This window comes from Anomaloglossus baeobatrachus, chromosome 7 (genome assembly GCF_048569485.1).
Source record: "Anomaloglossus baeobatrachus isolate aAnoBae1 chromosome 7, aAnoBae1.hap1, whole genome shotgun sequence".
Taxonomy (NCBI): Eukaryota; Metazoa; Chordata; class Amphibia; order Anura; family Aromobatidae; genus Anomaloglossus; species Anomaloglossus baeobatrachus.
The window spans coordinates 104,998,443-105,025,992 of NC_134359.1; the positions used below are offsets into that span (position 1 = coordinate 104,998,443).

At 48.6% G+C, this 27,550-nt stretch overlaps 2 long non-coding RNA genes across 2 annotated transcripts in view; one reads left to right on the forward strand and one right to left on the reverse strand.

Annotated features, from left to right (window-relative positions):
- LOC142245950 (uncharacterized) overlaps positions 1 to 23,761 on the forward strand; it is a 104,520-nt gene extending 80,759 nt beyond the window's left edge. The window contains exon 3 of the long non-coding RNA XR_012724829.1: positions 23,537 to 23,761. This is a non-coding gene — a long non-coding RNA (uncharacterized LOC142245950). The remainder of the gene's footprint in view (positions 1 to 23,536) is intronic.
- Positions 22,950 to 27,550, reverse strand: part of LOC142245949 (uncharacterized) — a 48,626-nt gene continuing 44,025 nt past the window's right edge. The window contains exon 3 of the long non-coding RNA XR_012724828.1: positions 22,950 to 23,590. This is a non-coding gene — a long non-coding RNA (uncharacterized LOC142245949). The remainder of the gene's footprint in view (positions 23,591 to 27,550) is intronic.

Sequence of the window (27,550 nt, forward strand, 5' to 3'; positions counted from 1 at the left end):
TCATATATCTAATAACTGATGGACTCAGTAATATCTCTGAATTGAAATGAGGTTTACTGTACTAATAGAAAATGTGCAATCTGCATTTAAACTAAATTTGACAGGTGCATAAGTATGGGCACCTCAACATAAAAGTGACATTAATATTTTGTAGATCCTCCTTTTGCAAAAATCACAGCCTCTAGTCGCTTTCTGTAGCTTTTAATGAGTTCCTAGATCCTGGTTGAAGGTATTTTTGACCATTCCTGTTTACAAAACAATTCCAGTTCAGTTAAGTTTGATGGTCGCCGAGCATGGACAGCCCGCTTCAAATCATCCCACAGATGTTCAATGATATTCAGGCCTGGGGACTGGGATGGCCATTCCAGAACATTGTAATTGTTCCTCTGCATGAATGCCTGAGTAGATTTGGAGCGGTGTTTTGGATCAGTCTTGCTGAAATATCCACCCCCTGCGTAACTTCAACTTCGTCACTGATTCTTGCACATTATTGTCAAGAATCTGCTGATACTGAGTTGAATCCATGCGACCCTCAACTTTAACAAGATTCCCGGTGCCGGCATTGGCCACACAGCCCCAAAGCATGATGGAACCTTCACCAAATTTTACTGTGGGTAGCAAGTGCTTTTCTTGGAATGCCGTGTTTTTTTGCCTCCATGCATAAAGCCTTTTTGTATGACCAAACAACTCAATCTTTGTTTCATCAGGCCACAGGACCTTCGTCCAAAATGTAACTGGCTTGTCCAAATGTGCTTTTGCATACCTCAGGCGACTCTGTTTGTGGCGTGCTTGCAGAAACGGCTTCTTTCGCATCACTCTCCCATACAACTTCTTGTGCAAAGTGCGCTGTATTGTTGACCGATGCACAGTGACACCATCTGCAGCAAGATGATGCTGCAGGTCTTTGGAAGTGGTCTGTGGATTGTCCTTGTCCTCACCATTCTTCTTCTCTGCCTTTCTGATATTTTCCTTTGCCTGCTACTCCTGGGCTTACCAAGAACTGTACCTGTGTTCTTCCATTTCCTTACTATGTTCCTCACAGTGGAAACTGATAGTTTAAATCTGAGACAACTTTTTGTATCCTTCCCCTGAACAACCATGTTGAATAATTTTTGTTTTCAGATCATTTGAGAGTTGTTTTGAGGAGCCCATGATGCCACTCTTCATAGGAGACTCAAATAGGAGAACTACTTGCAAGTGGCCACCTTAAATACCTTTTCTCATGATTGGATACACCTGCCTATGAAGTTCAAAGCTCAATGAGGTTACAAAACCAATTTAGTTCTTTAGTAAGTCAGTAAAAAGTAGTGTTCAAATCAAGAAATTGATAAGGGTGCCCATACTTTTGCACCGGTCAAATTTTGTTTAAATGCGGATTGCACATTTTCTGTTAGTACAATAAACCTCATTTCAATCCAGAAATACTACTCAGTCCATCAGTTATTAGATATATCAAACTGAAATAGCTGTTGCAAAAACCCAAATTGTTATAAAGGAAAAAGGTTAACATTAATAGTGGTGCCCAAAATTTTTCATATGACTGTATACACAGCTCTGCTACATTCCAATGACATAAATGGTTCTACTTCATTCACAAACACATACAGTCGTATGAAAAAGTTTGGGCACCCCTATTAATGTTAACTTTTTTTCTTTATAACAATTTGGATTTTTGCAACAGCTATTTCAGTTTCATATATCTAATAAATGATGGACTCAGTACAATAAACCTCATTTCAATTCAGAAATATTACTAACAGAAAATGTGCAATCTGCATTTAAACTAAATTTGACTGGTGTATAAGTATGGGCACCCTTATCAATTTCTTGTTTTGAACACTCCTAACTACTTTTTACTGACTTAATGAAGCACTAAATTGGTTTTGTAACCTCATTGAGCTTTGAACTTCATAGGCAGGTGTATCCAATCATGAGAAAAGGTATTTAAGGTGGCCACTTGCAAGTAGTTCTCCTATTTGAATCTCCTATGAAGAGTGGCATCATGGGCTCCTCAAAACAACTCTCAAATGATCTGAAAACAAAGATTATTCAACATAGTTGTTCAGGATAAGGATACAAAAAGTTGTCTCAGAAATTTAAACTGTCAGTTTCCACTATGAGGAACATAGTCAGGAACTGGAAGAACACAGGTACAGTTCTTGTTAAGCCCAGAAGTGTCAGGGCAATAAAAATATCAGAAAGGTAGAGAAGAAGAATGGTGAGAACAGTCAAGGACAATCCACAGACCACCTCCAAAGACCTGCAGCATCATCTTGCTGCAGATGGTGTCACTGTGCATCGGTCAACAATACAGCGCACTTTGCACAAGGAGAAGCTGTATGGGAGAGTGATGCGAAAGAAGCCGTTTCTGCAATCACGCCACAAACAGAGTCACCTGAGGTATGCAAAAGCACATTTGGACAAGCCAGTTACATTTTGGAAGAAGGTCCTGTGGACTGATGAAACAAAGATTGAGTTGTTTGGTCATACAAAAAGGCTTTATGCATGGAGGCAAAAAAACATGGCATTCCAAGAAAAGCACTTGCTACCCACAGTAAAATTTGGTGGAGGTTTCATCATGCTTTGGGGCTGTGTGGCCAATGCCGGCACCTGGAATCTTGTTAAAGTTGAGGGTCGCATGGATTCAACTCAGTATCAGCAGATTTTTGACAATAATGTGCAAGAATCAGTGATGAAGTTGAAGTTACGCAGGGGGTGGATATTTCAGCAAGACAAAAACACCGCTCCAAATCTACTCAGGCATTCATGCAGAGGAACAATTACAATGTTCTGGAATGGCCACCCCAGTCCCCAGACCTGAATATCATTGAACATCTGTGCAATGATTTGAAGCGGGCTGTCCATGCTCGGCGACCACCATCAAACTAAACTGAACTGGAATTGTTTTGTAAACAGGAATGGTCAAAAATACCTTCATCCAGGAACTCATTAAAAGCTACAGAAAGCGACTGGAGGCTGTGATTTTTGCAAAAGGAGGATCTACAAAATATTAATGTCACTTTTATGTTGAGGTGCCCCTACTTATGCACCTGTCAAATTTAGTTTACATGCAGATTGCACATTTTCTGTTAGTACAATAAACCTCATTTCGATTCAGAAATATTACTCAGTCCATCAGTTATTAGATATATGAAACTGAAATAGCTGTTGCAAAAACCCAAATTGTTATAAAGAAAAAAGGTTAACATTAGTGATGAGCGAGTACCAAAAAGCTCGGGTGCTCGAGGCTCGGGCCGAGCATCCCAAGATACTCGTGTACTCGGCCCGAGCACCGAGCTCAATGTTATCCTATGGGAGACCCGAGTATTTTTCTGAAATGACCCCCGGCAGCATGTAGAAACCCTAAAAATGTCACAAAAGTCTCAGAAGAGTGCTCAAATGACATGGCAACAGCATGGGGAAGACCCCTTGAAGCATTTATCACTCAAAAGTCACAGCTGTGAACAATTTTGTCCGAGTTTTACGCCATTTTTACGGACTCACCAGAAAACCTTAAAAAATGACACCAAAATGAATTTTCATGGCGGAAATGTTAAGGGCACATACCCAATAATGAGATAGAGCTGGTGTATGTTACTTTTTGAGATTAATACATGAAAGATTTTACGTAAAACATTGTGTGGCACTCCGAAGTCCAAAACGCACGTTTTGTGCTTTTTACTAGCGATGTCGGTCATTTTTTTTTCATTCTATCTCCCGTCGGTCGGTCTCGCTCTGTCTGTCTCTCTCTGTCTTGTCTGTCCCCCTCTCACAGTCTGTCGGTCAGTCTCACCCCTCTCTCTTACTTACCGTTCCCCGATCACTGCCACGGCGCTGCACAGCTGTTCACTAAACTCCGGCGGCTTTTCCTCTTTTGAAAAAGCCGGCCGCTCATTAAACAATCTCGTATTCCCTGCTTTCCTGCTTTTCGGCGCCTATGATTGGTTGCAATGAGACACGCCCCCACGCTGAGTGACAGGTGTCTCACTGCACCCAAACACAGCAGCCGGTGGGTGTGTGTATACTGTGCAGTGAAATAAATAATTAAATAATTTAAAAAAACGGCGTGCGGTCCCCCCAATTTTAATACCAGCCAGATAAAGCCATACGGCTGAAGGCTGGTTTTCTCAGGATGGGGAGCCCCACGTTATGGGGAGCCCCCCAACCTAACAATATCAGTCAGCAGCCGCCCAGAATTGCCGCATACATTATATGCGACAGTTCTGGGACTGTACCCGGCTCTTCCCGATTTACCCTAGTGCGTTGGCAAATCGGGGTAATAAGGAGTTAATGGCAGCCCATAGCTGCCACTAAATCCTAGATTAATCATGTCAGGCATCTCCCCAAGATTCCTTCCATGATTAATCTGTAAATTACAGTTAAAAAACACACACACCCGAAAAAATCCTTTATTAGAAATAAAAAACACTAACAAAGTCCCTCATCACCAATTTATTAACCCCGACAAACCCTCCATGTCCGGCGTACTCCACAGTCCTCCAGCGTCGCGTCCAGCTCTGCTGCATGGAGGTGACAGGAGCTGCAGAATACATCGCTGCTCCTGTCAGCTTCACACAGCAACTGAAGACAGCCGCGCGATCAGCTGAGCTGTCACTGAGGTTACCCGCTGTCACTGGATCCAGCGGTGGCCGCGGGTAACCTCAGTGACAGCTCAGCTGATCGCGCTACTCACCGCCGCTCCGGTCAGCTCCACGCAGCAACTGAGGTGAGTAGCGTGATCAGCTGAGCTGTCACTGAGGTTAATCGCGGCACTGCTGGATCCAGCGGTGGCTGTGAGTTACCTTACTGACAGCAGCTGATCGCTATACTCACCTCAGTTGCTGTGTGAAGCTGACATGAGCGGCGGTGTATTCTGCAGCTCCTGTCACCTGCATGCAGCAGAGCTGGACGCGACGCTAGAGGTCCGTGGATTACGCCGGACATGGAGGGCTTTGTCGGGGTTAATAAATTGGTGATGAGGGACTTTGTTATTGTTTTTTATTTCTAATAAAGGATTTTTCGGGTGTGTGTGTTTTTTAACTGTAATTTACAGATTAATCATGGAAGGTATCTCGGGGAGACGCCTGACATGATTAATCTAGGATTTAGTGGCAGCTATGGGCTGCCATTAACTCCTTATTACCCCGATTTGCCAATGCACTAGGGTAAATCGGGAAGAGCCGGGTACAGTCCCAGAACTGTCGCATCTAATGTATGCGGCAATTCTGGGCGGCTGCTGACTGATATTGTTAGGCTGGAGGGCTTCCCATAACGTGGGGCTCCCCATCCTGAGAATACCAGCCTTTAGCTGTATGGCTTTATCTGGCTGGTATTAAAATTGGGGGGACCACACGCCGTTTTTTTTAATTATTTATTTATTTTACTGCACAGTATAGACACGCCCACCGGCTGCTGTGATTGGGTGCAGTGAGACACCTGTCACTCAGCGTGGGGGCGTGTCTCACTGCAACCAATCATAGGCGCCTGTGGGCGGAGAAAGCAGGGAATATGAGATGGCTGTGTGCAGAGCACAGCGCGCCCGCCGGTATAAAGGCTCGGTCACGCTGTGCGGGCCGGCCAATCACTGCAATTCCACAACTAACAGGGCTGTGGCATTGCAGTGGTCTGCCAGCCAATCCCAGCATGAGGGCTGGCTCTCAAAAGAGCGCCAACATGCAGGGATGAAGACCACGAGTACAGCACGAGTATCGCGAAATTACTCGGTACCCGCCGAGTAGTCCGAGTACAGTGATACTCGTGCGAATACCGAGTAGTAACAAGCATACTCGCTCATCACTAGTTAACATTAATAGGGGTGCCCAAACTTTTTCATATGACTGTATACAGCTTTAATACATGCCCTAGAAATTCAGGGCTCTGCTACATGCCATTAGACATACACGGCTCTGCTACATACCCATAGATATACACAGCTCTGCTACATTCTGATAGACATACATGGTTCTATAAATGGTTCTGCTCCATTCCCATATACATACACTGCTCTGCTACATGTCAATAGATCTACATGGCTCTGCTACATTCTCATATAGACATGCACACTACATGCACATATAGAAAACACAGCTCTGCTACATGCATACTACATTGCTCATAATCAAACCCAGCTCTGCTACCTGCACATATAGGCACACCCAGGTCTGTTACAGACAAACTTACTTACACACACTATACATTATATTCTTGCAGTTCATGATTGGGGTACAGAAGAGGAAAGAAGCCGCTGAGTTTTGCAAGGAGGCTGAAGCAGTTGAGCAGCTTCAGGACCTTCCAATTCACCTTTCCTGTCATGTGATCAGGCACCCGATCAGTCACAGGTCCTGAGTGCAGAAAGTCCTTCAGATGCTCAGTTGGTACAGCCTCAGTTCAGCTCTCAGTAAGCTTCTTCTCCTGCTCTGCACCAATCACATAGATGGGCCCCATACTCTCTCGCTCTCTGGGCCCCAAACTACAGTAAGGGCAGTCATGCCCTGATGGTGACTCTGCTTGGACACTCCAAGGAGCTCTTTACCTTTCCATTTATGGCTTCTTTTAACCTGTCAACATGCAAATTTCAAGAGGCACATAAGTAGTGATGGCAGACCCAAACTTTAAAAATCCAGATCTGAGCGGGTTCAAAAGAACTCCAACACTGACCCCCAGACCCGGAGTTCTCAGGGAACTCCAGGGAACTATCCAGGTACGGCCATCCCGGTAATAAAAAAATCAAAGAAAATGAGAATAAAGCAAGCATTGTATACTTACTGATCTCTGTGCACTGTACACTGCTTACAGGCCACTCACTCTACTTCTAGGGCCGCTCTTTATTTTTCATGCATATGCATTGCTTTCCCCGCCCACCATCAGTGCCGGTGTCTCTGATTGATTTCAGTCAGACAGTGCCCTCAGCCTGTGTGACAGCGTGTCTGACTGACTGCAACCAGAGACTCTGTGTCTGCATCTAGATTGATGTAAAAAATAATAAAATTGGCATAGGGTCCCCCCATATTATGATCCCCAGCACAGATAAAAAATATGGCTACAGCCCCAAGCCATGCGCTTATCTTGGCGATTAGTATTAGTAATGGGGGGAATTATAGACCCTCCCATTACTAATCTACGGCTTAGTGGCAGCTGTGAGCTGTCATTAACCTCTTATTGCCCTGATTTCCACCGCAGGAGGGTAATCGGGATAAACAGGGTAAAATTCACCAAATAGATGCGATAATCCTAAGTGGCTGCAGGCTGCTAGTTTTAGGCTGGGGGGGGCAAATAAATAGCTGATAATATCAGCTCCCAGCTGTCAGCTTTATCATGCACGGCTGGGTAAAAATTGGGGGGACCCACATGCTGTCTTTTTTAAATTATTTATTTAAATAATAAAAACAATGCATGTGGTCCCTCTTATTTTGATACACAGCCAAGTTAAGCGCACAGCTGCCGGCTGCAGCTTGTAGCCCTATGTGTGACGACCCTGATCTTATCAGGGTGTCACAGGGAACTGTACTTCTTTCCTTATGGTGCAGAACTCACACTCCATGGTTCTGGGATCCTAACTATTGGTATTGCTTCCATCAGTATTGAAATCCTAGTCACCTCACACCACACCCTGTTGTCACGCTCCCCGGCTCCCCTGCCATGCTCCCCGGCTCCCCTGCCATGCTCCCCGGCTCCCCTGCCATGCTCCCCGGCTCCCCTGCCTTGCTCACCGGCTCCCCTGCCACGCTTCCCCGCTCTCAGGTCACGCTCCGCCGCTCCCGTGCCAGGCTTCCCGGTCCCCCGCTCCACAGCCTTCATGCCCCATCACCTGCGGTCTCCAGGCAGCCCGGTTCCCGCTCCCGGCGCCCATCGGCAACGCTGAGCCACTCCGGCACTCCTGCCTCCTGTGCACCGCTCCCTGCTCTGGCTTCTGGCACCCGGGCCTCGCGCATGCGCATTAGGGCGCGCGCGCGGTCATTGACCCTCTCTTAAAGGGCCAGTGTCCTCCAACAGGATATTGAAGAATCAGGTACAGGGTATATAGGGGGATCCTTTCCAAGTGGGCGGGGCCTGTTCTTCGTGTTTGCTAAGCTAGGAGTCAGGTCTCCCTGTGTCTTGTGCTATACTTACCTATCTCTCCTGTCACGCCAACCGGTCCTGACGATTCCCGAACCCCGAACGGTGACTGTCTGCCATCCCGTCAGTCCCTACCATCTCCGATCCCCGGATCCGTGTGGTGATCCACCTCCTCGCTCCGCTGGTTCCGGACTCTGCCTAACATCATCTCGGCCTCCGAACCTGAGCTCCGTCACCCGGACTACCTTCAGAGACTCCGTAGTCCCAGGGACTTCTTCACTCCACTCCTCTGAACGGACTGTCCTTCTACCCGTAGTGCTCCAGCTACCGGGCACCTTTCCCTCAGTGAGGTGTTCAGCCCAGTGGATCCACCTCCTGGGCCTACCCGTCCACCTGATCCTAACAGTAAGAACAGGCCATGGATCCCGCCGAAGCACTAGCGGCCCAGCTGGGCAACTTGCAGCAGGAACTCGGACGACAGCGCGAGACCCAGTCCCGCATGCTGGCCTTCATGTCCTCGGTGGATACCCGCCTGAACACTCTGCAAGCAACCGCTACGTCCCTGACATCTCAGGCTTCTACAACACGGCCTACGGCCACAGTTCCCGTGGCGGCTACCTCGGAAGCTTCTAAACTCCGCCTGGCCTCTCCACCCCGCTATGCCGGAGATCCTAAGACCTGCAGAGGATTCTTGAATCAGTGCTCCCTCCACTTTAAGCTGCTTCCGCACCTGTTTGCCTCCGACCAAGCCAAGGTGGCGTTTGTGATGTCCCATCTGGAGGGTGAGGCACTGGCCTGAATGAACCCCTTGTGGGAGAGGGAGGACCCTGTAACTGCTGACATCCAGGACTTCCTGCAGGCGTTTAGAACCAACTTTGACCCGGATGTGCCGCCGCGTCCGCCTCATCACTCCTCAGGCTACGTCAGGGGACCATGACAGTGGGGCAATATGCCATCCGCTTTCGCACCTTGGCCTCAGAATTGGGGTGGAACAATGAAGCCCTCACCGCCACCTTCTGGGAAGGACTCTCCAGTCGTATTAAGGACGAGCTGGCAGGCCGCGATGTTCCTTCCACTCTGGATGCCCTAATTGCACTAGCCACCCGCGTGGACCTCAGATTCCAGGAACAATCCAAAGAGGTGTCCCGCGAGAGACATCCGATGCGGCATTCCTCGCCTCCGCAGAAGCCCGTCGTACCTCAGTCGGCATCGTCTGGTGTCTCTGTCCACGAACCCATGCAGATTGACCGTCTGAGACAGTCCGAACAACGCCGAGCAGAACGGCTCGCTAAGGGTCTCTGCTTCTACTGCGGAGAGGGCACACACCTGCTACGTTCCTGTCCAGAGAGGCCGGGAAACTCCAAAGCCTAGGGTTGGTAGGAGAGGCCACCCTAGGTGCGGGGACTCTCTCAGACCCGGTTACGTGGACTGTTCAAGTGACAACGGGAGAGACGCGGTTCACGGCCGAGGCGTACCTCGATTCCGGGGCAGCAGGCAATTTCATCCAGCAGGCCACGGTGGACAAGTACCAGGTGCCGGTTACTCCACTCGACAAACCCCTTGTGATTGCCTCTGTAGATGGGAGACCCCTCTCTGACACCATCTCGTGGATCACCAAGCCAGTAGAACTACGTATCTGTGCCCTGCACACCGAGAACATCACTCTCTACGTCCTCCCACACATGTCTCATCAAATCCTGCTGGGACTCCCCTAGTTACGGACACACGAACCGTCGGTCAGCTGGCGTACTGGTGAAATTACCCGATGGGGCTCCTCTTGCCACGAGAACTGCCTGAAGTCTATACAACCCATCCGACGACCTCCGGTTCCGGAGTCCCTACCAGGACTGCCTTCGGCCTATTGGTCCTTCGCGGACGTCTTTGATAAGAAGGAGTCAGAGGTACTGCCGCCACATCGTCCTTACGACTGTGCCATCGACCTACTCCCGGGAACTACACCACCTCGAGGACGGATATATCCTTTGTCCCCTGCTGAAACAAGGGCCATGTCTGCCTACATCACTGAGAACCTGGCAAGGGGATTCATCCGGAGATCTTCCTCTCCTGCTGAAGCAGGCTTCTTCTTCGTTAAGAAGAAAGAGGGCGACCTGCGCCCATGCATTGACTACCGGGGATTGAACCAAATCACCGTAAAAAATAAATACCCCCTGCCGCTCATCCCCGAATTGTTTGATCGGCTTAGAGGAGCTCGTGTGTTTACCAAGTTGGATCTTCGGGTGCCTACAACCTGGTCCGCATCTGCTCTGGGGACGAATGGAAGACTGCATTCAATACTCGCGATGGGCACTACGAGTATTGTGTGATGCCCTTCGGCCTGTGTAACGCACCAGCAGTCTTTCAAGAATTGGTGAACGACGTGTTCCGGGACCTTCTCTACGTCTGTGTGGTGGTATATCTGGATGACATCCTGGTCTTCTCTCCGGACCTCCAGACCCACAGAGAGAACGTGCAGCTGGTACTACAAAGACTGAGAGAGAACCGTCTGTACGCCAAGTACGAGAAGCGTGTCTTCGAGCAATCTTCTCTTCCCTTCCTGGGTTACGTGATCTCCGATACCGGTCTGCAGATGGACCCAGAGAAGGTCTCTTCCATTCTCAACTGGCCCCCTCCTTCCGGACTGAAGGCAATCCAACTGTTTCTTGGATTTGCAAACTATTACCGCCAGTTCATCCCTCACTTCTCTGCCCTGACTGTGCCTCTCTCCGCCTTGACCAAGAAGGGGGCTAATCCAAAGGACTGGTCACCTGCGGCCGACACCTCGTTTGGCTCCCTCAAACAGGCCTTTGCTTCCTCTCCTGTGCTCCACCGTCCTGAGTTAAACCGAAAGTTCACCTTGGAGGTGGATGCCTCCTCCTCGGGAGCCGGAGCAGTGCTCATGCAGAAGTCCTCCTCCGGGAAGATGGTTACTTGCGGTTTCTTCTCCAAGAGCTTCTCAGCGCCTGAACGCAACTACACCATCGGTGACCGAGAGCTATTAGCAGTCAAACTGGCTCTGGAGGAATGGCGCTACCTTCTGGAGGGAACAGTGTACCCCGTGATCATTTACATGGACCACAAGAACCTGGAATACCTGCGGTCTGCTCAGCGACTGAACCCACGACAAGCCAGGTGGTCCTTGTTCTTTGCCAGGTTCGATTTTCAGCTCCATTTTCGGCCCGCGGATAAGAATGTGCGAGCAGATGCCTTGTCCAGGTCATTCGTACCCATGGAACAGGAGGAGGAGACATCATCTGCCCAAGTAAAATCATTCCAGTGGCCCCTGTCACTCTGGCCCAGACACCGCCCGGGAAGACCTATGTCTCTGAGCCTGACAGACAAAAAGTGTTGCATTGGGGCCATGCCTCGAAAACAGCCGGCCATGCTGGTCAGAAGAGAACATGGAGTACAATTGTACGTCACTATTGGTGGCCATCCCTTCGCACGGATGTCGCGTCTTTTGTCTCAGCCTGCTCCTCTTGTGCCCAGAACAAGACGCCCAAACACCTGCCATATGGTCGCCTTCTGCCACTGCCAATCCCCTCCGTTCCGTGGCAACACATTGCGATGGACTTTATTACAGACTTGCCCTTGTCCGCCGGACACACAGTCATATGGGTCGTGGTGGATCGGTTCTCCAAAATGGCTCATTTCGTCCCTATGACTGGACTGCCCTCTGCCCAGGAACTCGCTGACGCCTACATACAGCACATCTTCCGGTTGCATGGCTTTCCATCACACATTGTGTCCGACAGAGGAACTCAGTTTACCTCCCGCTTCTGGAGGGCCCTCTGCAAACATCTGGGAGTGGCTCTGGACTTTTCTTCAGCCTACTATCCTCAGTCGAATGGCCAAGTGGAACGAGTCAATCAGATCCTGACCTCCTTCTTGCGTCACTACGTTAACACCCATCACGACGACTGGTCCACGCTCCTTCCTTGGGCTGAATTCTCCCATAACCATCATATCAGTGAGTCCTCCTCCAGCTCTCCCTTCCATGTCGTTTATGGACTTCAGCCTTCCGTCCCATTACCTGTATCTTCTTCCTCGGATGTCCCTGCTGCTGATGCTGTAGTCCGTGACTTTACTACAATTTGGGACTCTGTCAAGACGTCCCTTGGACGTGCTTCCCTGTGGATGAAGAGACACGCAGACAAGAGGCGTCTGGATCCTCCGTGTTTCTCTCCAGGAGATCTGGTCTGGCTTGCTTCCAAGTACGTCCGATTGAAGCTGCCATCATACAAGCTGGGTCCTCGCTACATCGGGCCGTTTAAAGTCATCGGCAAAATAAATGAGGTCTCCTACAAGCTGCAGCTCCCGGCCACGATGAGAATACCCAACTCCTTCCACGTCTCCCTGCTCAAGCCAGTTGTCCTTGGTCACTTCTCCGCTGCTGCCAGTTCTGCTCCTCCTCCTATTGCTGATGATGACATCTATGCGGTAAGGGATATCGTGGCCATGAAGACCGTACGGGGCCGACAGTTCTTCCTGGTGGACTGGGCGGGGTATGGTCCTGAGGATAGGTCCTGGGAACCCCGGGAGAATGTGGGTACTCCTCTAATACGTGCCTTCCTGTCCCGGTTGCGGGGAGGGGGGCGTGGGGGAGGGGGTACTGTCACGCTCCCCGGCTCCTCTGCCATGCTCCCCGGCTCCCCTGCCATGCTCCCCGGCTCCCCTGCCTTGCTCACCGGCTCCCCTGCCACGCTTCCCCGCTCTCAGGTCACGCTCCGCCGCTCCCGTGCCAGGCTTCCCGGTCCCCCGCTCCACAGCCTTCATGCCCCATCACCTGCGGTCTCCAGGCAGCCCGGTCCCCGCTCCCGGCGCCCATCGGCAATGCTGAGCCAGTCCGGCACTCCTGCCTCCTGTGCACCGCTCCCTGCTCTGGCTTCTGGCACCCGGGCCTCGCGCATGCGCATTAGGGCGCGCGCGCGGTCATTGACCCTCTCTTAAAGGGCCAGTGTCCTCCAACAGGATATTGAAGAATCAGGTACAGGGTATATAGGGGGATCCTTTCCAAGTGGGCGGGGCCTGTTCTTCGTGTTTGCTAAGCTAGGAGTCAGGTCTCCCTGTGTCTTGTGCTATACTTACCTATCTCTCTTGTAGAGTCGCTCCTGTCACGCCAACCGGTCCTGACGATTCCCGAACCCCGAACGGTGACTGTCTGCCATCCCGTCAGTCCCTACCATCTCCGATCCCCGGATCCGTGTGGTGACCCACCTCCTCGCTCCGCTGGTCCTGGACTCTGCCTAACATCATCTCGGCCTCCGAACCTGAGCTCCATCACCCGGACTACCTTCAGAGACTCCGTAGTCCCAGGGACTTCTTCACTCCACTCCTCTGAACGGACTGTCCTTCTACCCGTAGTGCTCCGGCTACCGGGCACCTTGCCCTCGGTGAGGTGTTCAGCCCAGTGGATCCACCTCCTGGGCCTACCCGTCCACCTGATCCTAACACCTGTCAGGCACACCAGTGGGTGGTCTAGCTGGAATAGGGCCACACGCCTAGGGGTCAGGCAGGCTGGTTGGAGGGAAGTCAGTTTTCAGTTGGGGTAGAGTTGAGTAGTAGCCCTCAGAGAGTGAGCAGCTAGGGGAGTTGTAGCTCCCTGGGAGACTTTGGCTAGGTCAAATGGTGGTCTGGGACCGGAGGAGTCAGAGACTCAGTCGCAGGGTATTGGAGAAAGGTGCCAGACTTAGTTTTGGAGAACGTTTGGTACCGGAATATCTAGTAACCAGACCGGTACCGAGCACGGCGGGGTACTGGACCTTAGATCAAGGAGTAGCTTCACGCAACCTGATAATTAACCTGTGGAGGATAGTCTCTTTATGAACTTTCCCCAAAAGCTCAGAGATCGAAGGCACCAACACAACGAGGGGGATAGGGCTTTACAACTGATGCGGCCCACTGAAATCCCAAGTGTCAGCCATCGAGAGCACAGCTCCTCTATTTAAGTATAGGGAGTGGGACCCCGACAGCTTCAGGCCGAGGGGTCACTCAGAAACGTCTAAACATCAGTGCATGGAGACAGGTCAGGACCATCAGCAATACCAACGGGAATGGATTCCCGGACGGGCTCCCCAGAGTGTCAGCGGCACCCAGAGACTTGGTTTTACTCCTGTGTCAGAGTCTACTTAATGGTTGCACCAACATCAACACGGCCTGAGTGAGTACGCTGCTTCGCCCCCTGCGTCCTGCCTGCTGCATAGTCTGCATCACGTTTCCCTGCGCCTCCACCATCCAGAGTCCCGGGGTCTTCTGTACTGCCCCACGCTCGGCTGCTGCTGCCGAGCCGCTCGGGTCCGGGCTCGGGTGTGTGTCAGTGGCTCGAGCGTCCCCAGACCTGGGGGTCACGTTGCTCTGTAAAGGGGGTTTGTTTTGGTGATCGGGTGGGTGCGCGGCCGGAGCCGCTATAGAGATTGTTCGTGACGCCACCCACGGGTCGTGGTGATTGTTGGCACCACCGCTGCTGGTGATGGTGGGGGCTCCCGGGTGCAATGTTGTGGCGCAGCTAGGTGTTGACCCCTCCATGGTAGGGGATGTGGGACCCGGGGCCCGCTTGGGGTGATGAGGCTGCCAGAGGGTGCAGGGCGGCGTAGCGCGGCGCTGTGCGTGAGGGCACTGGTGTACTCACTCAGAGGAAACACACTTGAGTCACTGGTAATCCAAAAACGGGATGGTGGTCGGTGCCCGCAGCCGGCTGCGTGATTCACTCAGGTTGATGGTGTCGTCTTTTCCCTGCACCTCCGCTAGCTGTGTGACTACTTATGCCTGAACACCGGTAGTCCGCTCCCCGACTTGCAGATGCCGGAGGATCCCTCTTGCCCGCAGGCGCTGGCCCGTGGGATCTTGGTGCCTGGGCGGTGGCTCCGGTTTCAGTTTGACTCCCCGATTCGGTACCGGTGGGCTACGACCCTGTCCCGGTGCCTTGACGGTTCCGCCGGTTCTACTCCCGGCCTCCTGCAGATGGCAACCACCGTCTGTCTCCTGGCCACAGGGTCCCTAGGCTCCAACCTAGGCCCTGACAGACTTCTACTTTCTGCTCTCACTTCCACCTCCAACTCTCCTCTCCCTTCAACTGTCACTACTGTACTGCACTGAACTGAACTGTCTGTTTTTCACCGCCCATCAATCCTCCTCGGTGGGCATGGCCAACTGCCTGACTCCACCCCTGGGTGTGGACATCTGGTACAGATGGGGGTGACTCAGGGTTTTTGGTGACTGATGGAACCTTTTTGGGGGACAGGTGTTGTGCAAGGGTCTATCTGTGACCCCCTGGCTAGTCCTGGGCATCACACTTCCCCTACCCATGGAGGGAACTTTCATCTGGCTGCTCACTACATCTCCCCCGGGTACTCCCTTCGGCAGTGGCGGTACTCCCCTTACTGCGAACCATGGGTGGCGTCACGAACACTAATATCCTGTAAATAGATCCCCCTTTTATTTTCGAGTGGCCGCGAGGCCCCGGGTCCAGAGACCCTCGAGCCACAGCAACCCGCGGCTCCGAGCAGACCGACTGCTGCACGGGTAGTACATATGCTTTGTCTGTGCTGGGTATCATAATATGATGGGACCCTACGCCAATTTTTTTTATTTTTACACCAAACTAGACTCAGACACAGTGCCTCTGATAGGATGCAGTAAGACATGCCGTCACACAGGCTGGGGGCTCTGTCTGACTGCAACTAGAGACGCCGGAACTGTTGATGGGTGGGGAAAGCAATGCATAGCCCGGGGGAGTCACCCGGAAAAATTCTCAAGTTTACCTTTGACTTCCATTATGCTTGTTACTCGAAACGAGCACTCGAGCATTAGAAATTGCTTGGTTCAAGTAACGAGCACCCGAGCATTTCAGTGCCCGCCCATCACTAGTTATAATTAGAGATCAGTGAACCCGAGCTTTGGTGTTTGGTGTTCATACCATACACAGACTATACACAAAAAACAGAGTTCAGATTCAGAGTTCAGCTGCTTTACGTATCAACATCACTTGCACAATCCTCAGCCCAGTGTAAGCTGCTTGCAGTGTTTGAACGGCATGCACTAAGGATAACAAAAGCGTGATCACTAGAGATGAGCCACCCCCCTAGTGTTCGAGTTCGGTTCCGTTCGTTGAACGGCGGGTGTGTTCGGCGAACGTTTGACGAACACCTTCGAAGCTCATTGAAAACAATGGCAGGCAAACAGAAACACATACAAACACATTATACATGTACACATACAGTTAATAAACATTGCCATTATGATTACAAGTCCCCGCGACGTGTCCTGCAGACTCTGTCTCCCGCCGCTCTCCTTCTGATCATCGCTGCGTCCTCCCGGTAATCAGCACTGATGATAGGACCTTCTGTGACGTCGTCATAGCATGTGACAAGTCAAGTGTGTATTATCTCATTGGCTACAGACTGGTCACATGGCTAGACATCATGCTAGGTCCTGTCAGTGCATCTCTCTGATACGCGGTGCTCGTTTGAGCATCTCCGTGTACCGTCGAGATGCTTGGGCACATGCTTGGCTCCCCGTTCCTGCATGTCGGCGCTCTTTACAGAGTCATCCCACATGCAAGGACTGGATGCCACAGCCGGTGAATGCCGGCAACGGGAATCAGGTGATCGGACATCACCGTTGCCATAGTAACCCGCCTGTCAGATTACTATTTCAATGGTGGCAGCAGTGACATCACCGCTTACAACCCACAGCCTCTGCTCACTCACTGAGTGATTAGATTGCACGGGAGCAGCAGCGTCTTCCTCCCATGCAGTGCTGTCTGATGTAGCAGAGCTGCATGGGTTGAAGGAGAAAGAAGACAGAAGACCAGGATCGTGAAGGGGTGAGAGGGAGTAATAAACTTGGAGTCTCTAAGTGTATCTGTGTATTTATTTCTATTAAAGTATTTTTTCTCTGTGTGGTGTCTTTTTTTTAACCCTTCATTGGAGATTCTTAATGGCCGGGTCAAACTTGCTTGACATTAAGAATCTCTGGCTTAATACTAGCTAGTAAAAAAAAAAAAGCGAGAACTAACCCTTATTACCCAGTGAGCCACCCGTCAGCAGGGCAGCTGGAAGAGTTGGATACAGTGCCAGATGGCGCTTCTATGTGTATGCAGGAGAGCAGACAGCAGCTGCAGAGCTACAAGGCTCAGCATACTCCACCCAGGACTGTATGCAGGAGGTTTTTGCCCCCCCAAAAAAATGACGTGGGCTTCGCCATATTTTTGTATGCTAGCCAGGTACAGCAGGCAGCTACGGGCTGCCCCCAACCCCCCAGCTGCCTATTTGTACCCGGCTGGGAACCAAAAATATAGGGAAGCCCTTTTTTTTGTAATTATTGCACGAATTTCATGAAATAATAAAAAAAAAAAAATGACGTGTCCAGTCAGGTACAACTAGGCAGCTGGGGATTGTAATCCGCAGCACAGGTTGGCCCGAGCTTTCTGGGCACCTCTGCTGCAAATTGCAGTCCACAGCCGCCCCAAAAAATGGCGCTTTCATAGAAGCGCCATCATCTGGCGCTGTACTCAACTCTTCCAGCTGCCCTGGTGACGGGTGGCTGGGTAATAATGGGGTTAGGGCTAGCTGTATATTATCAACTGGCCCTAAGCCCGAAATTCATGGTGTCACGCCAATATTAGACATGGCCACCATGAATTTCTAGTACAGATAAAAAAAAACACACAAAAAAATATTTTTATCAGAAATAAAACACAACACAATTAGTGACTCCATCTTTATTGAAATAAAGAACCCCCCCTCCACAGTAATCCTGGGTCAAGGGTCCAGCGCCGTCCAATCCGGATCCAATATCATCTGATCGGTTTGCTGGAAGGCAAAGCGATCAGATGATGTGTCAGGTTCAAAGGCCTGAATCATATGACAGCAGCTGATTGTATAAACGGCTTTTATACAATCATCTGATGCATCAGTGCAAAAAAAAAAATAAACAAACTACACACTTCAGTGCAGACTCCTGTCTGACAGCAGCAGCTGATAGTTTAGCTAGCCGAGCGTTAAGCCGGCCTCACAGCTTGACTTATAGTGTCAGCTGATTCCGTCAGGTGACCGCATCAGCTGATCATCGCCAGGAGAGCACGAAGAGAGCGAGAGAGAGCGTGAAGAGAGAGGAGAGAGAGAGCGCGAAGAGAGCACGAAGAGAGAGAGAGCGCGCAAAGAGAGAGAGAGCGCTAAGAGAGAGAGCGAAGAGAGAGCGAAGAGAGAGAGCGAGAGAGTGAAGAGAGAGAGCGAGAGAGTGAAGAGAGAGAGCGAAAAGAGAGCGAGAGAGTGAAGAGAGAGAGCGGAGAGAGAGAGCAAAGAGAGAGAGCGGAGAGAGAGAGCAAAGAGAGAGAGCGAAGAGAGAGAGAGCGGAGAGAGAGCAAAGAGAGAGAGAGCGGAGAGAGAGAGCAAAGAGAGAGAGCGAAGAGAGAGAGAGCAAAGAGAGAGAGAGCAAAGAGAGAGAGAGCAAAGAGAGAGAGAGCAAAGAGAGAGAGAGCAAAGAGAGAGAGAGCAAAGAGAGAGAGAGCAAAGAGAGAGAGAGCAGAGAGAGAGAGCAGAGAGAGAGAGCAGAGAGAGAGCGAAGAGAGAGAGAGCGAAGAGAGAGAGAGCGAAGAGAGAGAGAGCGAAGAGAGAGAGAGCGAAGAGAGAGAGAGCGAAGAGAGAGAGAGCGGAGAGAGAGAGAGCGGAGAGAGAGAGCGCGAAGAGAGAGAGCGCGAAGAGAGAGAGCGCGAAGAGACAGAGCGCGAAGAGACAGAGCGCGAAGAGAGAGCGCGAAGAGAGAGCGCGAAGAGAGCGCGAAGAGAGCGCGAAGAGAGCGCGAAGAGAGCGCGAAGAGAGCGCGAAGAGAGCGGGAGCGCGAAGAGAGAGGGAGCGCGAAGAGAGAGCAAGAGAGCGAAGAGAGAGCGCGGAGAGAGAGAGCGCGGAGAGAGCGCAAAGAGAGAGCGCAAAGAGAGAGCGAAGAGAGAGCGAGAGTGAAGAGAGAGCAAGAGAGCGAAGAGAGAGAGCGCAAAGAGAGAGCGCGGAGAGAGAGAGCGAGAGAGAGCGAAGAGAGCACGAAGAGAGCGCGAAGAGAGAGGGAGCGCGAAGAGAGAGCGCAAAGAGAGAGCGCGAAGAGAGAGAGCACGTGAAGAGAGAGAGAGCATGCGAAGAGAGAGAGAGCACGCGAAGAGAGAGAGCACGCGAAGAGAGAGCACGCGAAGAGAGAGCGAAGAGAAAGCGAGCACGAAGAGAGAGAGAGCGCGAAGAGAGAGAGAGCGTGAAGAGAGAGAGAGCGTGAAGAGAGAGAGAGCGCGGGGAGAGAGAGCGCGACGAGAGAGAGCGCGACGAGAGAGAGCGCGACGAGAGAGAGCGCGACGAGAGAGAGCGTGAAGAGAGAGAGCGCGAAGAGAGAGCGCGAAGAGAGAGAGCGCGCGAAGAGAGAGAGCGCAAAGAGAGAGCGCGAAGAGAGAGAGCGCGAAGAGAGCACGAAGAGAGAGAGAGCGCGAAGAGAGGGAGCGCGAAGAGAGGGAGCGCGAAGAGAGGGAGCGCGAAGAGAGGGAGCGCGAAGAGGAGAGCGAAAAGCAGAGAGAGAGAAGAGAGCAGAGGAGAGCAGAGAGGAGAGGCCGAGAGGCGAGGCAGAGAGCAGAGAGAGAAGAGAGAGAGAGAGAGGGGAGAGAGGGAGAGGAGAGATTAGAGGGAGATAGGATACAGAGAGAAGGGAGAGGAGAGAGGAGAGAGAGATAGAGGAGAGAGGGAGAGAGGGAGAGAGAGAGAGAGAGAGAGGGAGAGAGAGGGGAGAGAAGGAAGAGAGAGGGAAGAGAGAGAGAGACACGCAGGCACTACCGCCCCTATCCTCATCACCGCACTCATCATCATCCTCGCACACACGTAGGCTCTACCGCACTCATTATCATCACTGCACACACAAGCACTACCGCCCCCATCATCATCCTCGCGCACACACAAGCACTACGGCACTCATCATTATCACTGCACACACATGCACTACCGCCCCCATCATCATCCTCGCACACACGCAGGCACTACCTGAGTGAAGTCTCCGGTGACAGCGCGGCTCACTTCAGTTGCTGCGTGGAGCTGACACAGAGCGCTCGTGTTCTACGGCGCTCCCTGTCAGCTTCATGTAGCAGAGCTGAAAGCATTGTGTGGATTACTTCGGACCTGGATGGGTGTTGGGGGATTAATAAAGAGGTAAATGAGGGGGTTTTTTTGTCTTTTATTCCAAATAAAGGATTTTTCGTTGTGTGTGTTTATTTACTTTCACTTACAGGTTAATCATGGAAGGTATCTCGGGGAGACACCTGTCATGATTAACCTAACCTTATTACCCCATTTGCCACCGCACCAGGGAAATTCGGGATGAGCCGGGTAGAGTCCCGGGACTGTCGCATCTAATGGATGCAGCAATTCCGGGCGGCTGCTGGCTGATATTGTTAGAGTGGTAGGCTCCACATAATGTGGCGCTCCCCATCCTGACAATACCAGCCTCCAGCCATGTGGCTTTATCTTGGTTGGTATCAAAATTGGGGGGAACAGCAGTTTTTTTTTTGTTTTTTTTATTATTTCTTTAATTTATTTTACTGCACGATATAGACCCGCCTGCTGGCGGCTGTGAATGGTTGCAGTGAGACAGCTGTCACTCGTGGGGGCATGTCTGACTGCAACCAATCATGGGCACCGGTGAGCGGGGAAGGCAGGGAATAACAGATTGAATAATGAGCGGCAACTATTTTCAAAAGAGGAACAGCCGCCGGAGCTTTGTGACAGCCGCGCAGCGCCGCGCCTGTGATCGGTGAGTAGGAAAGAAAGAGGGATTGTGCTGAGGACGCAGGACGCATGCAGATGTGCAGCGTGTGCACATAGCCTTACTGTGAATAGCCACGCTTTTGGTGATCGAACAGTTATCGAACGGTAATTCGAACTGCCAAACTTGAAGCAAATCGTTCGAGTTCATCGAACGACTCGAACATCGCCCGAAATCACTCAAATTTGAAATTGGCGAATGGTTCGAATCGAACATCGCTCATCTCTAGTGATCACATGTAGTGTGCACCCACCCGACCCTGTAAATTATCTGTTTATGGCTGGCTGCATGTGGGTGGAGACCTCAACTGCCCAATTAGTGACTTGCATTGGGGTTCAGATCAAGGTCGGTTCCCAAGCCGATCATAATTTAAAGTTTGGCTGAATCCACCAAGCCGAACTTCCACGGGTCCATTCATAGTTACTTATAATGCGTGATTCAGTTTTGGTTGCTAACGATGCTTCATGACATCAAGCACTCTCTTATTCCTCACTTGACCAGACTGAAAATGTTTCTGATGCTTTTGGAACTGGCAGTTCTTCTGTATCTGGTACTGGGTGTATTGTAGATGAAATGTTTAGATACTGTAAAGGCCACTTCTTCCTTGAAACTACTTTCCTAATGAAGGGCACTATTCAGAAATAGTAATTGATAAGTGTGATTGGTTGTCTCTCTCCATATCATTGGGACTGCATAAGGCATAGATTTCCTCTTCCCATGCAACTAGGTAAGATATGATACACATATACTGCAGTATATGTGTGTAGTCCAATTCTTGTCCTGATCTCCTATTCTGTAGCCAAAATACAGGCTGTAGGCTTTCCTTATCATGGGAGTCAAATTTCACATTTGTGACGTAAAAGTGATATTTCTGCATATGCAGCAAAAACTATCCACTATGTTAATGCAAGAATCTGAAAAAAAACGTATACACACATGGCAGTATGCTAAGAAACTAAGCTAAGAAATCCTAAAACTGTACACCTTACACAGAGAGCATTTATAAAAGTAGGTGGTACAACGTCGCCAGAGCTGAATTGATTTTTTTTGATTGGTCACGCTAAAGATGATAGAATAGTGAAGGCACAATAAACTAAATAGATGATGTAATAGACAAGCTACTAACAATACAATTACGATGATGAAAAGAAAGACACAATTTTTCTATAAGCCTGCATGAATGGTATAAGTAATTACAAACTTCTGTGGATCTTGAAAATTAGAGCAAATCAGCAAATTTAAGCATCATATTTGCTTTCAGGGCTGCAAAAATTTGTTACGTTCAAATGTTTTCGTCTCTTAACCAACATGACTGTAGAGCAGGGGGTTCAGGAAACGTTTTGGCTGAGATAGCCATGGACGCCACATATTTTAAAATGTAGTTCCATGAGAGTCATATTCATCAGGGGGGGACGGCGGTGGTGGTCGAGCGGCTCAGAAGGTCCCAAGAGGCAGGGTAGGCAATGTTGCGGGCACGGAGGAGGAGTGTCGCCATTCAAGAGGGTCAGTGTGTGGAGGTTCAGCGATAGTGCTGCAGGCTCTTGGAGTGTCACGGTGGTGGGCGCCATTGATCTGCCAACGTGTTGCTTTGAATCTCCCACATTTGACGAGATCGACTTCAAGAAAATGGCCGCGGCGTGTGCGCAGATTGATACGATGGACTTCCAAGAAAATAGCAGCGGAGTCCTATCTGTGCATGCGCCGCCTCCGTGGCCATTTTCTTGAAGTCGATCTTGTCAACTGCAGGAGATTAAAAGCAGATGTATGACGCCAGCTGCCGCGACACCCCACGAGCCCGTAGTATCGCCGACCCTGCGCCACCACTGCTACCCTGGTAAGCCATATGTGGTTTGTATGACGTACCCCCATTTTGGGGGGAAAAAGTGCATCTTACAAACCAGAAGATTTGTCTGCAGCCATCAAAAGAGCCAACCATAGGTTCCCAACCCCTGCTGTAGAACAATGTATCATTTAACTTTTGGATAAGGCATTTTTGCAAAAAAAAATAGCCATTAAAAATGCTCTAAATGATGTGTGTGAATCCAGTCTATCTTAACTGCATATAACAATACACTAGTTTCTAGGATATTAAATGAGGAGGAGAATAATGATCAGTGAAAATGATAAATTTTACTATATCTAAAGAAACAAATTCCCAAGCAATATATAGCACTCTGATCATCCCATATATTACATACCAATTTTTCACATATAAGCAGACTTAGTGTTACACAACTTATTGATATATTATCATTTTGTTATGTCTGTTCCTACAACAAAACGGGCAATCTTTGACATTTTTTTATTCACAGCTTTAGACATGGCAGGAATCAATACATCTTTATCTGATGCAACGACTGAAAGACACGGTGGTATCTGCAATCCTTTGCCTGATGTGTCAATCAACTTGGGTCCACGAAAAAATAAGCAAGGTCCAAATGGAGTTTTCACTTTCCAGTATGAATTTTTGGTATTCCAAAAAACAGTATAGCTTTCAATATCAGATCTAAAAACCCAGTATTGAAAGCCACAGCCCCCTTTTTGAAGCCCCCAGTCCGTTGGGGGTGAATCCGAAGTATATGCATGATTAATCCGCTCCCATATCATCATTAATGGAAAACAGGCCTTTCTAAATTCTGGCAGTATTCTTGAATCCATCTCTTGATTGATTACGGCCATTGCTTCTTCTTTCCTCTAGGTCTTCTGATGTGAAGAAGAACTAAAGCAGAAGATTGTGATAGTGAAGGTAAATCTGGAACAGAAGAGAAAACTCAGAATTAAAACATTTCCAATGCGTGGGCAATCATTTATGCTATTTCAAACATTCTATTAACCCTTTCACCCTCCAGCCTGTTTTCGCCTTCCTGAACAGGCCAATTTTCTCTGGATTGCTTCAACATATCCCAGTAATTCTCAGAATGCTTTTTTGTGACATGATGTACTTCATGGTAGTGCTAAGTTTTGGTGGATATGATTAGTATTTATTTATGAAAATATCAAAAGAATTGACAAAAAATTTGAACATTCCGGAATGTTTTTAACTTTTTATGCTCTGAAAACATAGCTTTATCACACAAAATCATTAATAAATAACATCTAGCACATATCTACTTTACATCAGCATCATCTTTATCATTTATCATTGTTTAAACAATTTTTTTGTTAGGAATTTAGCAAGGTTAAAGTTTTTCAGCAATTTCTCATTTTTTCCAACAAAATTTACAAAATCAATTTTTTAGGGATCACATCACATTTGAAGTGACTTTGAGACCTAAGCGTCAGAAAATACCTAAAAGTGACACCATTTTAAAAACTGCACTTCTCAATATGCTCAAAATCATATTCAAGAAGTGTATTATCCCTTTTGGTGTTTCACAAGAATTAAAGCCATGTGGGAGGAAAAAATAATAATTTAATTTTTTTCCAACAAAAATATTGCTTTAGTCCCAAATTTCACATTTTTACAAAGGTAACAGGTGAAAATGCACAATGCAATTTTGTTTACATTTTCTTCTGAGCACACTGATATCCCATACTTGGTGGAAAACTACTGAATGGCTGCATGGCAGGACACGGAAGGGAAGGAACACCATTTGAACTTTGGAGTGCAAAATTAGTTGGAATAGATAGCGAATGCCATATCGCATTTGCAGAGCCCATGATGTGCTAAACAGTGAAAACCCCTCAGAAGTAACCCCATTTTGGAAACAACACCCCTCAAGTAATTTATTTAGAAGTGTAGAGAGCACTTTGAATCCATAGATGCTTCACAGAATTTTATAATGTTGAGCGGTGGAAATGAGAAAAGACATTTTTCCCATGAAAATGTTGCTTTAGCCCTAATTTTTTTATTTTCACAAGGGTAACAGGAGAAAATGGACCATACAATTTGTTGTAAATTTCTCCTGAGTACACAAATACTGCTTATTTGGTGGGAAACTACTGAATGGGTACATGCAGGTCTTTGAAGAGAATGAGCACAATTTGACTTTTGGAGTACAAAATTGGCTAGAATTGATTGCAGATACCATCTCACAATTGAAAAGCTTCTGACTTGCCAAAAGAGCAGAAACCCCCACAAGTGACCCCCTTTTTGAGGTTACATCGATAAAGGAATTCATCTAGGGGTATAGTGAGCATTTTAATACACAGGTGATTCTCACTGAGGTCACTGAGTTAAATGAGGTTACCTGAAGTCAGGTTACCTGTGGTCACAGGTGGAGGACTGTGGAAACCTCCAGCTGTGACCGCAAATAACCTGAGTGACGTCACCGCTCATTGCTGTGGCTCCATCTCTGCCTGAAGCACACAGTGGATGGTCATGTTCTATGTCTATGCACTGTGCCTATCTGTACCATAGCAGTGCTGAAATTGTCATGGGACCTCGTATGAATTAGGTTGGATCTGGGTGTTTTTGGAGTTAAGTAAAGGGTGAAAGAGGGTGTTTTTTGCATTTTATTTCAAGTAAAGGATTTTTTTGGTGTTTGTGTATTTCTTTTCACTTATAGTATTAGTAATAGGGGGCTCATAGACCTTCCCATTAGTAATCCACGGCTTAGTGGCAGCTATAAGCTGTCATTAACCTCATTACCTTGATTTCCACTGCACCTGTGCAATCGGGATGAGCAGGGTAAAAATCTGCGATTGTTGCATCTAATGGATGTGGTAATCCTGGGTGGCTGCAGGCTGCTAGTTTTAGGCTGAGGGGGGCAATAAGCATAGGTCTCCCCAGCCTGATAATATCAGCTCCCAGCTGTCAGCTTTACCATGGCTGGGTATCAAAATTGGGTGAGGGGGACCGCATGCTGTCTTTTTTTTAAATTATTTATTTAAATAATAAAAACAATGCATGTGGTCCTTCTTATTTTGATACACAGCTGCGGGCTGGAGCCTGTAGCTCTATGCTTTATCTGTGCTGGGTATCATAATATGGGGAGACCCTACGCCAATTTTTTTTGCTTATTTTTACACCAAAAGAGACGCACACACAACACCTCTGATGAAAGCAGCCAGACACACTGTCACACAGGGTTGGGGCATGTCTGACTCCAACCATAGATGCAGGGACTGCAAGTGGGCAGGTGAAGCAGTGCATATGTATAAGGTTAATGAGCATCCGCAGAAGTAGTTACACAGCTGCCTTGGAGACTCGGTAAGTATTACGCACTTGCTCCAAACCCCCTATCCCTTCTAACAACATTTTAAAGAGCCAGATCCTGGTCCCCATAGACATATCTGCGAATCTGCCCATCACTACTCATGATAATGTTTTGTGCAGCAACATATACTCACCTAGCTCTATTTCCACAGTGCAGATCTCGAGGCAGGGAGCTTTACTGGAGCTACGCTGCTGGCAACACAAAACAGCAGCGCAGTTCCAGGGGAGCTCCCATTCCTGGCGTGATTACGTCATCAGCTGGCACCAGTATAAACGTGTCGGCATCAAGATGTGGAGTCCTGGGGGAATGGAACAGAGAGGAGTGTGTAGTTTTTTTGCTTTTTTTTAATATGTGTATGGGACATGCAGGCACAGTGTTTGAGGCCGCATCAAAGGCATTGATAACCTGCGTCACGGTCTTCTTTTTTTGAGTGTTTGTGACAGGCTCAGTTTTCCTCTCATACCGTCCTAGACCAAACACACATTAAACGTGTTTATTTGTGCATACGAGGGGTTAATGTCAGTTTTGCTGCTGCAAAAATAATGGTGGACAAAAGAAAAACGGGTATATGCCGCGCTTAAAAACCACTGAGTTGGAAGTGATATAATATTTCTCTTTTATTTACAGCATTCCTACGCGTTTCAGAGACAACAGACCGTCTCCTTCTTCAGGTAGTTGCCGCAGCTATAGTCACCAAATCTGGTGACAGGTTCCCTTTAACCCCTTTAACATCCTAACAAAATAAAAGATCTCTGGAAAAATTATGTTAAAGTAGAGTACACATATGAAAAAGTTATTTATTTACCCTTATTACTCAGTGTGGCTGAATTCAGGGATGTGAGATATACTGTAGTAACACCACCTTAATAACAGCTTTTTTTAAATTAAAGAACAGCCATTTTTAAAAACAGACACGTGTAGAGCACATGGACACATGGTCTGTCTGAAAACAAGGACGTGTGCTCAAACCCATTGATTTTAATGGGTCTACGCGTGTCCGTGTCTCCGATATGTGTGAAAATGGACATCAGTAACTATTTTTATGCTCAGAACAAACATGTAGTAAAAGCGGTCAATTGAAAACTGCAAATATGCCAATGTAATGCACAATACATTGTGCCCAGCTCGTGTATCTAAAGTCACACACCTGTAATATAAGTGGTCTCTAATCACTACGTTAATGTCAAGTATGTGGATGCTAACCGCAGTTTAAAACACACATTGTGGAGCTCAGAAATGAGAGGGAATTTGGATTTAGGAGCACACAGATTTCGCTAGATTTCTTTTGGTGGGAGCCATTTCGCTATTTTAGAGCCTTCGTGCTATCATTAACTTGGATATCCTCTACATTTCTGTTAACAGGTGACGGACTTGAGTGGGTACGTGCTTTTTGTGGGTTGAGTTGAAGCTTTTGATGACATTTTGGATTAGTTCACGTGTATCTTGTACTTACAAGGCTAAACATCTGAAACATGTGATTCAGATGAAATCCCAGACTGATCCATTCACTATTGAGGCAGGTGGAGTTACTCCAGACTCCATTTGGTCTTTGT